The sequence below is a fragment of the Schistocerca americana genome, chromosome 1 (genome assembly GCF_021461395.2).
Source record: "Schistocerca americana isolate TAMUIC-IGC-003095 chromosome 1, iqSchAmer2.1, whole genome shotgun sequence".
Lineage (NCBI taxonomy): Eukaryota > Metazoa > Arthropoda > Insecta > Orthoptera > Acrididae > Schistocerca > Schistocerca americana.
The window spans coordinates 782,613,595-782,628,108 of NC_060119.1; positions in this window are offsets into that span (position 1 = coordinate 782,613,595).

Consider the following 14,514-nt stretch of genomic DNA (forward strand, 5'->3'; position numbering starts at 1 on the left):
AAAGAGAGTATTCCAGTCAACATTGTCGAAAGTTTTCTCTAAGTCTACAAATACTATAAACGTAGGTTTGCCCTTCCTTAACCTGTCAAAAGGGAAGACGGAAGGACAGCACTGCTTCGCGTGTTCCTACATTTCTTCGGAATCCAAACTGATTTTCCCCAAGGTCTGCTTCTACCAGTTTTTCCATTCTTCTGTAAAGAATCATGTTAGTATTTTCCAACCACGACTTATTAAACAGATAGTTCAGTAATACTGACATCTGCCAGCACCTGCTTTCTTTGGATTTTTCTTGAAGCCTGATGTTATTTCACCTGCCGTCATATCTCTTGCACACCAGATGGAAGAGTTTTGTCATGGCTGGCTCTCCCAAGGGTATGAGTAGTTTTGCTCTTTCCACCCTTCAGCTTTCCCTTCTTTACTTAGGACTGGATTTCCATCTGCGCTCTTGACATTCACACAGCTGCTTCTCTTTTCTCAAAGACCTCTTTAATTTTTCTGGAAGCATTACCTATCTTTCCCCTAGTGATATATTCTTATAAACACTTACATTCATCCTCTAGCCGTTCCTGCTTAGCCATTTTGCACTTTCTGTCAAACTCATTGTTGGACGTTTCTATTCCCTTTCGCCCTCTTCATTTGATAAATTTTTGTATTTTCTCCTTTCACCAGTTAAATTCAATATCTCCTATGTTATCCAAGGATTTCTGCAAAGCCTTTTCTTTATTATACCTATTTGATCCCCTGATGTCTTCACTATTTTATCTCTCAATGCTACCCATTCGTCTTTTTCTACATTTCTTTTCCCTGTCATCTTGTCAATCGTTACCTAATGCTCCCTCTGAAATTCTCAACAACCTCTGTTTCTTTCAACTTTTTCAGGTCCAATCTCCTTAATTTCGTACAATCTTGCAAGCACATTTCAGTAGCAAATGCGAAGTACATATTTCAACGGGCATTGTTATAATTGCTAATATGAACACGGATCCAGTGTTATTACATTGCATCCTCATACGATTACATTCAGGACATTCAACAAGTTTGCCAAACATTCGCCAAAATTTTGTTAGTGTAAGACAGAAACTCAAAATTAAAAATGTGCAATGGAAAAGAAAAGTCTGAGCAGTGAGAAAATGTGCTGGATACTAACTAAAATAACCAACAAAATGGCGTATTAATATTCCTCGAAGAGGAGAAACTGAGAATAAACTTAATAAAATGCTTTTTCAATTGTGATGGCGCCTGCAACTACATTTTGTTTGCGAACAAAACTTCACCTCTGATCACGTTAACGGATATATTCCATTACTTTCATGGCTAGCTAAAGTCAAACAAAATGTGTTTTGACAACTATATTTTTTGGGCTGGCCAGGAAATGTTTAGACTAGAACAAGTATACGACCAGATGAAGGTGCGAAATCTCTCAAAGCTACCCTCACAGCTGGACTGCAGAATTCATCGTGCTGCAAGTGGTGATAGTTTGCACCCAACGGAGATCGAGAATATCTCAACCCATGGAGACAAGAGAACTGTTTTCTAATATGGAATTTAGTAGAAGAACAATCAATGCCAAAAATTCATGAACTTACTGCAATAGACTGGTGTCAAAAGTCACGGTTAGCGATGTGCACATGTATAGATGGCGGTAGTATTGAGTATGCAAGGTATAAAAGGGCAGTGCATTCACGGAGCTGTCATTTGTACTTAGGAGATTCATGTGAAAAGATTCCCGGCGTGGTTGTGGTCGCACGGAGGGAATTAACAGACTTTGAGCGAAGAATGGTGGTTGGAGCTAGACGCATGTGACATTCTGTTTCGGAATCGTTAGGGAGCTCTATATTCCGATATCCATAGTGTCAAGAATGCGCCAAGAATACCACATTTCAAACATAACCTCCACTACCTTTCACCAAGGACAATGCAGTGGCCGACGGCCTTCACTTAACGACCGAGAGCGGCAGCGTTTGCGTAGAGCTGTCAGTGCCCTTAGGACAGCGCGACAAAATTTTGCGTTAACGGGGTATGGCAGTAGACGACTGACGCAACAGCGTTTGCTAACATTACGATAACGCCTGCAGTGCCTCTCCTGTGCTCTTGACCAAAACGATCGGAACCTAGAAAACTGTGGTCTGGTCGGGTAATTCCCGATTTCCGTTGGTAAGAGCTGATAGTAAGGTTCCAGTATGGCTCAGACCCCACAAAGCCATGGACTCATGTTGTCAACAAGGCACTGTGCAAACTTTTGGTGGCTCCATAAAGGTGTGGGCTGTGTTTACATGGAATGGACAGGATCTTCTGGTGCGAATGAACCAATCATTGCCTGGAAATTTTACGTTCTGCTACATGAAGTCTATTTGCAGCCATTCATGCAGTTCATATTCCCAAACAACGATGGAGTTTATATGGATGAACATTCTGGACAATTCTAGTCAATGATTTGGCCACCCAGATCACCTGACATGAATCCCATCGAACATAATGGAGAGCTACACTTTCTCAATTATGGACGACTATAGAGGTAGCATGGCTCAATATTTCTGCAGAGGACTTTCAACGAGTCTTTCAGATCATGCCCCGTCAAGTAGCTTTACTACGTCGGGCAAAAGGATGTCGGCCACGATATTAGGTATCACCCGAATTATGGTACTTCAGTGTGAATAAAAAGTCTGCAAACAGATTCCAGGATGGAGCAAGCGCACCCTTTTGCCCGCACCCATCACCAACGCGGACGCCAATGGTTGTAGGCAAGTAAGCGCAAACAATTTTTCTCGATTGACCTCGTACGGCAATCCTCAGGCCGAGAGAGGAACGTCAACTTTTCTACTGAACAACATTGACCGACTTGCTTCTGCCTGATATAGTTCCGTATCACATGACACAAAATAAGCAATAGTAATAACAGATAAAATATTAATTCCATCGCGGATGTTTCCTGCGGCTGCGAGTCTCGTGCGATCGCCGGCCGGAGTGGCCGAGCGGTTCTGGGCGCTCCAGTCTGGAACCGCGCGACCGCTACGGTCGCAGGTTCGAATCCTGCCTCGGGCATGCATGTGTGTGATGTCTTTAGGTTAGTTAGGTTTAAGTAGTTCTGAGTTCTAGGGGACTTATGACCACAGCGGTTGAGTCCCATAGTGCTCAGAGCCATTTGAACCATTTCTCGTGCGATTGAATGTGTGCCGTGGCTTCCTCGTGAACTTCACCCCACTACTTCCTTCGTAGCTGCCAGTTCTAAAGGAAATTTTAACAGTCGCTATCTGACACAGAATTGACGATTACATTCTAACAAAGAAGAACCCTGAAAAGCAGGTGGTGCGTGTTTTTCATGTTTCTGCTGTTAAACGCTAGTGCACGTGAGGTGATTCGAAAAGCAGTGAATAAACTGGCTGCTGCTGATTCCCTATTGGCTGGAACATTAATGTCACCGACCACTTTGCTGCTCCCTCGAGCGTGGTGGCCTCGGACTCCATCACGTCTAGCAGGGGTTTCGATAATTATATAAAAACTTATTGATTTAGAGGAACAGGGCAATGCTACAGACAGACAGACGGATTTTGTACGTAAATCGGATATATTCACATAAACAAAACACTTGAAATGATAAATAGCCAGTTACACGCTATATAAAACCGAGGCACTCACAATTTATGAATTACATTTAGTAAAATATACCGGGCAATTATGACGTAATCGAATGGATTTCACTTTAAAACCCAATGTATCGTCGTCATCTGCGGAGGACATTTTCAATGAGGACCGTAGCTTCTTTGAGTGGCCGATTTACACCCTGGCTGGTGTAGAAACGTATTTTGTCTGCTGAGTTGTAGCGAGCGAGCGAAGGCCTACCTTCGTGACGTACGCGCCGCGGCTTATCTAAATCGAAGACCTCGCTTTGAATACCCGAGCACAATTGGCCGTTGTCGGTTGCCGTCGTTCGCTGTTGCTATCACTCCATGGTGGAAGAGTAGTACACCTCTTCTTCAGCACATGGATCCAGATGTCATTCAATGCCACGCCCTCCTCCTTCCCATCGAAAATCCAGGGGTCTCTCTCTCTCCAGCCTTTCATTGCATCCGTTTGTGTTGAAAGAAGTATAATGGGGCACATTTATATAAGGCCGCAGACCCAGAGATACTGCTTCTGGTCAGAGTTATTATAGCGTTGGAGCAAGAGAGCGCTTGGCACTCAGTTGTAGGTAGCTGTCTGTGAGGGGAAGACAGGCAGTTTTTATGGTGTGCCGTGTGAAGCCACCAAGATTTAGATTAATTTAGGTAAGTCATAAATGTTGAACTTGGAAGCAGAAGTCTTCATACAAGCAAGGTAAAAAAATGTTAAATAATTATGATTTCTGTTTTTGTCCGCGCTTTAGTATAGATGAGTTGGCTGATAAGTTGTAATTGTTGAGTAAACCGAGAATGTTCGTAAACCGTTTTCATAAAAAGACTAGTCAGATATTTCATTTTTGTAGTGCTTCTAAGACCTGTTAACAGAGCTATATGTAATTTGATGATTTGCATTTATACTGGTTTAATGAGGTTTAAATCTCACTGTTTGTGAATCAGTTGTGAGTAATGTAACTTCAGTTGTCAGATGTTTTTGAAAAGCCAAACTTAACTTGCAATATAATTTTTCTAAAAAAATTCAGTGTTAGTAATTCACCAAAATCATTACCGCCTCCCTGTCCAAGTAAAGGTACCAGTTTCGAACAGGGCCAGAGGATTCAGTGCCTAAGGGGTTGAATGTATTTTGCAATGACTGTATTTCTTAATTGCTATTGGGAGTTGCGTTGTCCAATCAGTTCGAGTAAAGTTTTGCTAACAATGGAAATGGAAATGAGCGTTTGGCGTAATTGGCCGGGAGGCCCCTTGCCGGGCAGGTCCGGCCGCCTTGGTGCAGGTCTTATTACAGTCGACGCCACATTGGGCGACCTGCGCGCCGGATGGGGATGAAATGATGATGAAGACAACACCCAGTTCCTGAGCGGAGATAATCTACGACCCAGCCGGGAATCGAACCCTGGTCCGTAGCACAGCAATCCGTCACGCTGACCACGCAGCTATAGGGGCGGACATTGCTAACAATAACACAGAGTAAGCACATCACTTGCAGTTACAGCACGCTACACAATAATTCGAGTTCAGTACCCATTCCACAGTTCAGACATTCATTCTACGTAATCGTAAAGTTTATTTATTTTTTAAAAGGCTGTTACAGTGTCTACCAGTACTTGAGTCTTACCAAACGGATGTGGTGGTCTTCTGACGGCAAAGCATGTTCCGCCTCAACTGATCTGCCAGCCTTACCCCTTCTACAGTTTCCCATGTGATCTCCTGGTCGTTTTTTGACTGTTCTTTTTGTAGAATCCACGCACAGCTCCACATAACTACACATAATCCTATAAATTTCTGATTTCTCCAGCGCTTTGGAGCATCCTCGGTGAATTTTAGGTAATTCTGCATTTTCCGGGTCGGTTTGTTGATTACGGCGATACTCCGGTTTTTCCCTCTATGCGATCAGTAAAGTCCTTAAGGAAAACTTTCGAGTTCACAAGCGATTGTATATCACTGTGATTTTTGAGGGGAGGTCTTAACGCTCTTCTTACTTCAGCGGATGAATAACCATTCAAGTAATGCTGTGATGAGGTGTTCTAATTCCGCGTCTAGCAGCTCTAGTTCGCAGGTGTTCCTTGTTCTATCCGTCAATGTTTTTATGATGCCTCCATGGTAAACTGAATCTTCGGATTAATCCGGTTGAGATGCTTTTGAAAATGACCTAGTCCCTATCTGCCATGCCTCCACACATCAAACTACCATCTTCGCAGTGGAACCAACTATTCGGTTTTTGTTCGCAATTTCCAATGCCCGCTCCTCGGATTTTTCCTTAAAGAAATACGCTGTAACCGGGCTGAAGGGGTCCCCACAGCCACACCATCCGTATGTTGATGGAATTCATCATTCTATTTAAAATACGTGGTAGTGAGGCAATGTTTAAACAATTCAGCAATATCGGGAGGAAAAGTCCGATTCAGCTGTTGCAACACCTGTCTGAGCGGAACCACAGTAAATAGCAATACCAAATCAAAACTAACATGCCCTCCTCCTGGACTACTATGTCGTTTAATTTACTTATAAAATATGCTGAATTCTTGATATAGGAGCCTGGTCGGTCCACGTACTCTCTTAATAATGTCAACAACTTAGCACTCGAATAGGCGGGCGAAGAAATGCCACTCACTTTAAGTCTCAGAGGAACATGTTTATTATGCACTTTCGGAAACCCATAAAGACTTGGTGCTAACGCAAATGAATTGAACAGGCTTTTCTTAATGCTTTATCCGACAGAGAACTTTTTTATCAACCGTTTAACAGTTCTAACAACTTTGTCAGTAGGTTCTTTACTCTGTTTCCTGTAGGTCTACGGATCTAATAAGTCACTATTCTTGCTATGATAGTCGATCACATTCAAAACTATTCCCCACTGACAGTTCTTAGAACTGTTACGTGGTTGATGAAAGAAGTCCTCTATCGAACAAAGCTTTCCAAAAAGTCTGTTCAATTTAGGTGCGCTACCACCAAGACTTTGTGGCGTTAATTCGAAGATTCCGTTGGCAGATAGCGCAAGGAATATCTGCGAACCAGAGACGCCTGATGCGGAATTCTCACCAGCGCATTGCTCGAGAATGGTTATTCATCCGTTGAAGTAAGAAAAGCGTTAAGAAGGTGGTGGTGAAGGTTGTGGTAAGGTCCAATGGGACCAAACTGCTGAGGTCATCGGTCCCTAGGCTTACACACTACTTAATCTAACTTAAACTAACTTACGCTAAGGACAACACACACACCCATGCCGGAGGGAGGACTCGAACCTCCTTTGGGGGGAGCCTCGCGAACCGTGGCAAGATCCCCGTGGCAAGCGCGGCTACTTCGCGTTAAGACTGTGGCGCAAAAATCATAACGATACACAAGCGCTTGTGAAATCGAAAGTTTTCCTGCCTTCCGTTAAGTATAGTCCGAAGGATACAGGATTACCTAAAACTGACCAAGGATGCTCGCGAACCGCTGGAAAAAGCAGTTTATTCGATTCCATGTAGGTGTGGGGAAGTGCGCGTGGGTACAGCAAAAAGAACGGTCAAAAAACGACTAAAAGATCAAAAGGGCAACTGTAGGAGAGGCAAGGCTGACAGATCAGCTGAGACGGAGTATGTTTTTCAATCATGAGGCCACCATGACAGGACTCAAGTACTGACAGCCGTAAGCGGATACAGTACCATGAACGTCTATACAGAAAGACCATAGAGATTATTAAACACCCCAGGAATTTCAGCAGGAAGGAGGAGGGCGTGAAATTGACTGAGATCTGGATCCCGGTGCTGAATAAGAGGTATACCAGTCTTCCACCACGCGGTGATAGCAACAGCGGTCGACGGCGACCAACAACGGCCAATTGCGCTCGAGTATTCAAAGCATGTGACGTCACGTCGCAGCGCGGGAGAACGCGTAAACGGAATTACGTTGCAGTCAGCAGCGAGCCGGGGCGTGAGTCGGACACTCAAAGAAGCTACGATCCGCCTTGCAAGTGTCCTCAGCAGATGGGGACGACACGTTGGGTCTATCCTCAGGAGCTTGAAGAAACGACTGCAGCGTGTTCTCCGTCTCCATGACAACGTAAGGCCTCACAGAAGTCTGCGCAACCGAGATAAGCTCGCAAAACTTCATCCACTCCAAAGGTCGGATCTCTCACCTTCCCACTTCCACCTGTTTTACCCAATGAAGGCTGCTTTTCAAGGGAAGCAGTGCGTGGATGATGGGGAGGTTGTTGATGCAGCAAATCTTATCTCCGAAGTCGGCCAGTGGAGTGGTACCATACGGGCGTATAGACCCTCGCAGAAAGATGGGTAAGGCCGTCGCATTGAATGGAGAACATGTTGAAAAATAAGGTTTTCTAGCGAAAAGAGTGGGGAGTAACACGGTGTGTTGGAATCCTGAATAAAACCAACCTGCTTTCAGAAAAAATGTTTCGTTACTTATTGAACGCCCATCGTAGCAACACTTAATCTGTAGGCCTGAAGCTTTCTCCATCCGTCCCCCCCTCCACCGCGCTCTCCGCTCTCCACAGTTGATAGTTCCCTAAGCACCTGTCGGTAGTGCCGGATTTCAGCGAACAGTTGATTTAATACCATTTCTTCATTAATTATTTTAATTGACTTTCGAATTAATAACTCGATCAGCCCACGACTGAAGTCATTTGTTTCGTAATTTCACAAGCAATCCCAATGTGATCGTAAATAGAAATTGAATCTAATTAGCAACTCTCTCTTTGTCAGGAAACCGGACAAGGCTACAGTTGTGGCATCTCTAAGTCTCTTGTTTCTCAGAGAAAAACTCTGAGTTACAATACCTTTTCTTTTTGTCACTAAAATATTGTGATACCAAATATCAGCACTTTATAACGACATTTCCTTATCATCACAATATGAGTTGACGATCTCATGAATCGTTAGGTGATTGATTACGCAGTACAATCATGAAATTATCAAGTAGCTGACACACCATCAAGCAATAACGAGTGCTGTCCTTAAATTGACGTTTCAAAATCAGAGACAGATTTCTTTTATATGTAATTGAAAGCAACGGCAATAAAATTTCGACTCATTTATTTGCCGTTTACATTTAATTAGCGATGTCTCCCAGGGCGAGGAGTTGACTTAGCGAGGTAACTTATCTTTCTTCAAGGAGGACGAATTCGCACGCTGGTGTTTGAGTTAGGGCAGTGGTGAGACCGGGACGCTTTGTGCTGTCGTTAATGAGAGCGCCGACGCAATGCGAGGGGGAAAGTTGTTGTCTCAGGTACTGACTGTGAGTGCCTCTCTCTTGTCTCTGACTCTGCCTGTCAAGCAGAGATCTTCCTGACACGCTGGGCAGGGTCCCGTAACAGCCTTGTTCCCTTTAATTTTCTTCCATTCCCTTCCCTTTACTTCTCATGGATGCGTTGCTTACTTTGCACTAGCTACCGTAGAAGCATTGCTATCGTTAAGACATTACATGGAATTTTATGTACCCAGAAAGGTAGGGCGGTAGCTGCATGTTACATAGGACATTTTTACCATATATCGAATGATTCGGAATGTCAAATGAATTGGTATTTAAGAAGTTTGCACCCCAGTCATTTACAAATGACCACATACAAAAGTAATGTATATTATTTTAATAACAGAAGATAGCATCTAATTCTTTTGCTGTTCAAAGGTCACAAACTCCTTCCTAAAAAAAAATCGTAAATGAAGAAGAAAACATGTAACTAAATATTACACTGGACTTAGGCATCTCTAATAACACTGTGTTGTTTAAATCAAAAGTCGTTCTTCGGAAGTTTCTACAGTCCGCATTTTATTACTTCGAATATTATTGCACTTACCTTGCAATTGTCTTCAAAGACTTTGGATGCGGTGCTTTCCAAAACTTGTAAGTATATGTATCCAGAGAAACAGATCGTTTGTGCTCCCATCCGAAACTTCAACAACACGGGGAAAGGAAGAGGGAGATGGCAGGTCTGACAGCGGCACACTGGTTCATACGGCAGAAATATTATGGACAAAATATGTGAATTTAATGTGTTGGAAGTAGTGCACTCAGGATCTTGTGCTGAAATTGTAAGAATGATCTCCAGTCCCTCTAACACTGAAACACGAAGGCTTGTTTAATTTGATTATTTTCATTCGACTATCTCCTATAGTGTTATATGTCGGGGCAACTTCATGCGTAACCAAGGATGTTCTTAGTTCAGAAATGGATGGTCAGACTGATTTGCGATGTCAGTTCGCTAACATCGTGTAGACCGTAGTTCAGGTGTCTCTCAAGCCTGTACACGGTATTCGTTGTTGACAATATTTACTCACTCAGAAGAAACTGCAACATTCATTCAGTAAACAATATACACTTGGATAATACATCCTCAACTGTTGTACAGAAAAGTGTGCACATTTCGGAGGGTTTTGTTTTTAATACGCTTCAGAACTGAAAAAATTAACCGATAAGCCCCAAGTATTCAAATTCAAGTCGGAAGGTTTCCTTGTGGCGCACCGTTCGGTTATCTACAGGAGTTTCTCTCAGTAATTGAGGGTTTCTGTCTCTAATCTGTTATTCATTCATTCATCTGTTATTTATTCGTCTCAGATTTGCTATAAAGTGTCTAGAAGTGGATACGTTTTATGCTGCAGTGTAACAAGGTTTCCTCCAGTTGCAGTCAGGTTTGGAGCATAGGAGGAATGTCTGCATGTTTTTGTTCAAGCTGTTACCCTAATTTTAGTGTTTTGTGCGCTACATTAAGTTGGGGGCTGACGAATATTCAGAGCTACTGCGCTGAGAACTGATTCTTTAAGTTTATAAGTAGAATTTCTGGAAATATGCAACGCCTGTCTTCGAGTACTTGTAGTTGAAATTTTTGGTATGTCTGTTACGTTCTCCCGCAAGACAAACAACCCTGTGGTAGAACGCCCCAGTCTTCTTTGCAAGCGTTTTATGCCACTTGTTTTGCTAGCGATCTCGTTAGTGGACAAACAACAGTTTTATTACATTAATCACAATCGATGTTTCTGGAAAACCTGCATGTGTGTCTTTCCTGATTCAAATAATAAAACACTGGAACAGATACTATTTTCTACCATTTGCACATAAAAAAATCACTTCTGATTGCACTTACGGCACGAAAAGACAATTTCATTGCGACAGAGGCAGAACAACATACGTACAAAAATTATGTAAAATACCAATGTAAACATTGGCTTTAGATTATGAGAATAAATTTTCGAAATTCGTTATGCTGTGCACGAAGAAACACATAACTGGTCAGTGTTTTGTTGTTTAAATCCTGAAACTACAGTTTTTCAATTTTCTAACGGTAAATCGAAGCCTGCCGGTTGCTTTAGCTACAGACTTGCTTTGTGGTCATTCCACTTAATATGTCTATACGCTGTTACTCATAGGTATTTCTACTGCCTTGTTGCGTTTTGTAACGCGCAGAGCTTAGAATTTCTCTTAATTAAGAGCTAATTACTGTAAGATTATATTTTATCAAGGGATAACTGGATATTGCTATAATTTTTGTCGGTTTAAATTTTTTCGTAGATATCCGTATAACTTGAGAAAACTCCGAGATAGTAGCTAATGCTATCCGCTAAATCACTCATCAGTTACATGTATAGTAATGGTGCTATTACACTTACCTGGAGCACATCCTATATTATTATTTTTTATTTTAAGAAATGCAGTAACCAGCCACTTTTAATGTATTTTTATTTATGTCAATACACGTTTCGGGCTTTCACCCATTTTCAGTTAGTGTATTTCAGACTTCAGTTAGAATATCGCTAAAACATCGACAGCGAATTAGATACGACGGCTGGCCTGTGCAATATAACAAATTTTCAATTCTTTTTAGCTACTATACTTCGCGGCTTGAATGTTTACTATGTCACACATTCTCTCTTTCATCGGTCTTAGTCGCTGTATTAATCAGTAACCCTGGTCGCATATTAAATACTTCATTTCATAAATGTAATAAAAGAACTGTTTTATCCACATCTCAACAGTCACACCTCTGTAGAACAAATATCCTGTAACCTGGCCGAGTGGTTCTAGGCACTTCAGTCTGGAACCGCGAATCCTGCCTCGGGCATGGTTGTGTGTGATGTCCTTAGGTTAGTTAGGTTTAAGTAGTTTTAAGTTCTAGGGGACTGATGACCTCAGATCTTAAGTCCCATAGTGCTCAGAGTCATTTGAACCATTTGAACCTGTAACCTGCTTTGGAACAAATATTCAGTAAACAGCGTTTTTCTAAAACTGCACGGAGTACAAGATGAGATTAAAGCTTCTCCTTGGGGCATAGTTAGCGCAACTCCTCTCTCGGCATTGTCCAAATGTCCTCTTCGTGCTCAGCAACTAATCCGCATCTCTACTCCACTGTGAATATCGCTCTTGGTTTTCCTCTACTTCTTTATCTTTTTTCCTGTCTACATCGATTTCTCTTTCATTTTCTCTTCTGCGCGCTTCACCTATTCTTCCTTGTTCTTCGCTCGACCAAGTAAATACCGTTTAGTTGCCTCGGTACTTCTGTTGTATATTTCTTAGTGTGTGTCATTAACCCAATTAACGGTACTTCATACCAAGAAAAATGTTTTCGTCACAATATTACTATGACTGGCAGTATTGTAACAAATACGTCCATTATTATGACGTTTTCACTTTAATGTGATTATTGGAAGCAGTAGCGTTTGGTTATCTGTGTGTGTGTGTGTGTGTGTGTGTAACATTACTGAAAGATCTTTTTTCTACACCGTGTAATGTAATACGTAAAGAACATTCCACAATGGATGCAGGGTAAAGTGTAAGAAAACGTATCTTAAAAGGGAAAACCGATGAATAAATAAATAAAATGTTAGCCTTCACACTTGAAGGGCTGGAATAGATGGTTATTTTCAAGTTTCTAGCCTATAAATCTTTGATTCGACTGCAGGCCGAGAGCGCACTGAAGACCAGAAGAAGACGCTTCGACACTATAGGTTTATGTTACAGGGACTAAGATGCCAAAATGTTTATGAATACATTTTTACTATGTTCCTAAGTTTATCTTTCTCTCAGATATCACATCACATAGTGAAATTTGCTTCCTCCGTAGATGTGGGACTTGCTGGGTAACAAGCCTGGAGGTGAATGTGCAAGAGGCGCGTTCAATGAGTTATGCAACAAATTTTTTTCTGAAGCAACTTGGTTTTATACGCGATTCCAACACACCTTATTATTCTCCACTATTGTGTCTAAAAAACACTATTTTTCCACATAATCTCCGTTCAATGCGATGGCGTCGGCCTCTGTGGCTAGGCGCTTCAGTATGGAACTTCGCTGCTGCTACAGTCGCAGGTTCGAATCCTGCCTCGGGCATGGATGTGTGTGATGTCCTTAGGTTAGTTAGGTTTAAGTAGTTCTAAGTCCAGGGGACTGATGGCCTCAGATGTTAAGTCCCATAGTGCTTAGAGCCATCTGAACCTTTTTTTTTTTTTTTTTTTTTTCAATGCGATGGCCTTACGCCATCTTCCAAGACGCTACTCCACGCAGATGTAAAATGAATGTGCGCAACGGACAATACTGAACGTGGAAATCAAGATTTGGTCCTGTCTGACTATCATACTGTCTTCACCTCTCTGTGTTCTACAAACAATAAATGCGAACTCCCAGCCACAAGGACAGAATTCAGACAACGTATCTACGTGAGAATAGACAGAAGAAGTGCTCTCAATCACGGAACGCTGCATACTCAACAACGACTCCCTGTCCGGAGGCGAAGTCCAGAATCGTATAAGTTCGCAACAGTACAGTGCCTAACCGTTATAACTATAAAATCTCCTGAGAGCAAAGACAGCAAGTCTGTAACAACAAAAGCTGATACTGAGCGACTGTCAGACAGGAGAGCTGTAAACGGAAGACCTCTTTCTCTCCACCGCCGGCTTCCCAGCAAAGCTCGGCTTCCCTCCCCTGTAAATGCTGAAGGCGATCATATTATCGAAACCACAGAATATTCTCCCTCTCTACAGATTCTTCCGAACCGTATTTTAGTCTTATGTCGTCCTGTGCGGAAAGTTTGCGAGCAAATACCTATCGCCGTTAATTAGGAATTCATACAGTGGTACGCATCTCAGAGTAAAAATCCTTGGAAATAACCCAGCCTGTGTAATTTCCAAAGTAATGCTTCCTTGTTCCTCTCTGCTGCTTCCAAGATTTTTAGAGTTTCCGGTTATCCTTTGGCCTAGCTACAAAACTGGACAGCCGCCACTCTATTGCGCTTCAGCGCCCAGGTGCCCCGACCGTCCGGCTAGGGCTACTTCCTGTGTTAAGCAGGACCAACGTACCTGTGCGGGCTCTTCCACCCAGGGCCTGAGTTACGCCTGCCATTTCATTTCCACTGGCGTTCCAACCTCTACTAGTATAGGCAAGCGTTCATTACGCCATTTTTATAATAAAGACACTCCATCACCTTTCCTGCAATAAGCGTTAACAACTATTTACAAGGTGTACGTGACAATGTCAGTCTTCTTTAAATATTCGTATATATGATGTACAAACTATCAAATGATACCTAATTCCAGTTGTAAATCACAGCAAAGTATGTAGATGAGTGCCAGTAAGGTGCGAAATTATAGCCACCTTACAACCTCACTGGGAGATCCTATATGCCCGCAAGGTAAAATTCCATTGGTCGATGTCGAAGCCAACCTCTCCATGATACATATACTGCTTCCCGCAGAGTGTGCCCTTCATTGGGCCAAACAGATGGAAGTCGTAAGTTGCGAGATCAGGGCTGTAGGCTGGCTAAGGGAGAACGCAGCGGGCACACATCTTTGAGCACCTCAACTGGTGGACGAGTACGTCAGCACTACATACAGAGACGTCCAGCTAAGCAGCGAGGTATTTGATTGTGATCCGTCGATCACCTCCAATGAGAGTGTCCGCACATTCCAATTTTGCTGGAGTT